This window comes from Echinops telfairi, unplaced genomic scaffold (assembly GCF_000313985.2).
Source record: "Echinops telfairi isolate 266 unplaced genomic scaffold, ASM31398v2 ScPeMD7_443;HRSCAF=831, whole genome shotgun sequence".
In the NCBI taxonomy this organism is placed as follows: Eukaryota; Metazoa; Chordata; class Mammalia; order Afrosoricida; family Tenrecidae; genus Echinops; species Echinops telfairi.
In genome coordinates, this window is record NW_022104341.1 from 72,739,484 (window position 1) to 72,742,935 (window position 3,452).

The following is a 3,452-nucleotide window of genomic DNA, read 5'->3' on the forward strand; positions in this document are numbered from 1 at the left end:
CCCACAGATGTAGAAAGGGGGCCAGGACAGTCCCCTAGAGCGAGTCCCTTGTATCCTGATGTCCAGCCTCCTAAACCGTCAGAGAATAACTCTCTGTTCGCATTATTTCTGCTAGAGTAGCACTAGAGAGCTAAAATCAAAATCACGCTCGCTGCCCCCATGCGTGTCCAATAGTGTGACTGTTTGCGGGAGTAGAAAGGCCAGTCTTTCTCCCTGGGAGCTGCTGGTGGTTTCAAACTGCCCACCTTGTGGATCGCAAGCCGAGTACCCACGACACCACCAGGGCTCCTATTAGATAACTACGCCTCTGTGCCCTCTGGGACGCATCACCCTCCTGGCGTGTCAATGTCCATCACCAACCAGAAAGGTCCCTTGAAATTCAGCGTCCAGAGATTCTTAGGCCCCCATCATCGACTCATTAGCCTTGTGATTGCACTGTCTCCAGGGCCCCTCGGGCTGATGTCTCCGCCAGTTATCTGGTGAGATGAACTGTCAGGAGTGGCCCTGGGCTCACTGTGAATAACACACATGCTGACCACTTGAGAAACCCCCAGGGGATAAGGCTACCTAAAGAGCCCTGGTTGCTCAGTGGTTAAAGCACTCGGCTGCTAACCGAAGGTTGGCAACGTGTACCCACCCGCGCCTCCGCCAGAGAACGATGGGGCAGTCTGCTTACGTCAAGACTGCAGCCTTGAAAACCCTGTGGGGCTTAGCGCAACTTGCCCACTGGCACTGGCTTTGTTGTTTGTTGGGGGCGGGAGGCGTTTTTGTTAGAGATTGTTACTTCCTAGGAACAGGGCACAAAGACCGAATTCCCCAGATGAAAGCAAGTTTCCACCTGATGTCCACCTTATCCCGTCTGCATTCATCTGTGTGGCATGCACAAAGGTGCCCTGCTGCCCCCTGGCCTGTTCTCAACCAAAGGGTTCTCTCTCAGCCCAGGGCAGGGCACGCTGGGAGCACTGTGCAGCAATGTCCACGGAAGCAGTCTGGGAACTGCAGGATTAATACTGTCCCCCTAAGCCCTGGGGACAAGAGAATTCTGAGGCACATTCCAGTGTCCCCAGAAGTCTCCACTGGGTTAGCCTCCGTTGCCCACAGCAGTAGCCTGTCTGTTCTACCTCCCCATTATTTCTTTCTGCTCCCTTCCCCACTGCATTCCCCAAGTCCCTGACTACTGCTTTCTGGTATTGTTTCCTAAATTAACCAGTTGCCCTGGAAGGCTTGTCTGTGCTTAGATGCTGTGAAGTCCTCCCTCGTCCCAGCAGGGGTCTCTGCCACTCAGTGCTCCTCCTGCACGTTCTCTGTAGCTACGATACCCGTGTCTTGTCTTGTCACAGCCATGCCCACTGCCGTCAAGTCTACTCCGGATCGAATCGTCGAGACCTTGCACAGGGTCCCCGAGACGAAGTCTTCACGGACGCAGACAGCCTCATCTCTCTACCAAGTGCAAAAGAGGCAGGACTCTGTACCGTCTGCACACCAGCTGTGTCTGTCATGAGCATGGTGCGGGCGCCTTGTGGTCATTTATCCACTAATAAGTCCTAGTTACTAAGCCTTTCAGGTGCACCAGGCAACAGTCCAGGCTTGAGGCTGGCCAAGCACAGGGCGTGTGGGGCAAGTTAGGCCTACCATCTGCTTTCGTTCATAAAGGTTTATTGGAACACAGTCGTGTCCAGTTATTTACATATTCTGTCTATGGTGCTGGCGAGGGAAATGGAAAGGAACAGACAACCTGTCTCGGAAGCAGTACAGCCAGAGTGCTGTGCAGCGGCGAAGATGGCGAGACCTCATCTCACGTACTTTGGACATGTTGTCAGGAGACCGGTCCCTGGGGAGGGAGGACAGCACGCTTGGTCAAGCAGAGGGCCAGTGAAAAAGAGGAGGTCCCTCGACAAGCTGGGTGGCCACAGGGGCGGCGACAACGGGCTCAAACATGAGAACTTTGGGAGAAGGACTGGCAGTGTCCTGCTGTTGTACAGAGGGTCCGGTCGCTGAGTCACAAGTGCTTTGAGGACACCCAGCAGCAACCACCACAACGACTGTGGCTTCGCCAATGCCACAGCCGTCGAGCTAAGTAACTGTGACGGAGGCCAAACGCCCAACCAGCCTCAATCATTTCTATTTGTTTTTTGACACACCCCCACACAGTGTGCGTGGTCTGAGCAAGAAGGACCCTTTGGTGAGTCAAACAGACCAAAGCGTCTACCAAGTGTGTGGGGAGGATCCATGGAGGATACAAATCATCATCTCAACACGTAGCTGCGATATTTAGTATAGTAAATGGTGATTTAAAACAAAAAGTCGTCCACTTGATTCCAGCTCATAGTGACCCCATCTCTATGTCCAAGGAGAGCCGTGCCCCATAGGCTTTCTTCCAGTGGCTGGGTCTCAGAGGCAGCTCACCAGGCCTTCCTTCCAAAGTACCTTGGGTGTGCTTGAACCTCTAATCTTCTGGTCAGCAGCTGAAGCCATTCACCATTTGCACCACCCAGGGAGTCCAGATGGCACTGAGGGCTCTCAAGAAAAATAAGGGGGTGGTGTCAGGACTACTGGGAGGGGAGGGAGTGGGGTGGGTTGTAATTAAAGATAGCGTGGTCGACAAGGGCCTGACTGAGAAGGTGACATTTGAGCAAAGATCTGAAGGAGGTGAAGGAAGGAGCCAGGGGGGTGTCTTGGGGAGGAGACGCCAGGTAGAAGAGCAGCAGATGCCAAGACAGTCCTGAGCTATGAACAGCAGAAGTAACAGCTATTGAGCAATATCAACTCCACAGCACCCAGTCACATGCACCACATGTGCAGCATGACCCCACATGACCCCACATGTGCCTCTTCAAGTGCTTTCCACTCATCATCTCTCTCGTTTACTGCTCAAAACCCTTTATCTCAAGGAATGTCCAGATGTCTTTGATCGCTAATATTTATAGAGCACTTGCACTCTACAAGGAACCTGGTGGGATGGGGGCTATGCTTTGGGCCGCTCAATGGCAAGGTCAACAGCTCAAGCCCACCAGTCGCTGCCTGCAAGAGAGATGAGATTTTCTGCTCCCGTAAAGAGTCACACCTCAGAAACCCAAAGGACTGCTTCCATCATGTCCTACGGGGGCGGCTCTGAGCCGGAATCCACGGGCTAGCAATGGGTTTGGGCCTTTTTCAGTTTATGGAGTCATTCTGTACAAAGTTGCTTATTAGCCCTCTATCACCTCTCCGAGGTTACAGACCCCTGTGGTAGAGCAGGAGAGGTCAGTAGCACAGGTCGCACCACATAGGTGCTGGCGCCAGGGCCAAGTCCACTCCAACCTGTCTGCATCCAGATGGTGTCCTCTTCTCCCTGAACCACGGTCTTCGTGGGCAGGGATTCCGCGTGCGTCCCTCCTTCTAGGAAACATCCCCGTCCATGCTGGGGAAAGTGGGGGTGGGCCGAAGGGGGAAGACCCTGGATGAGATGGACT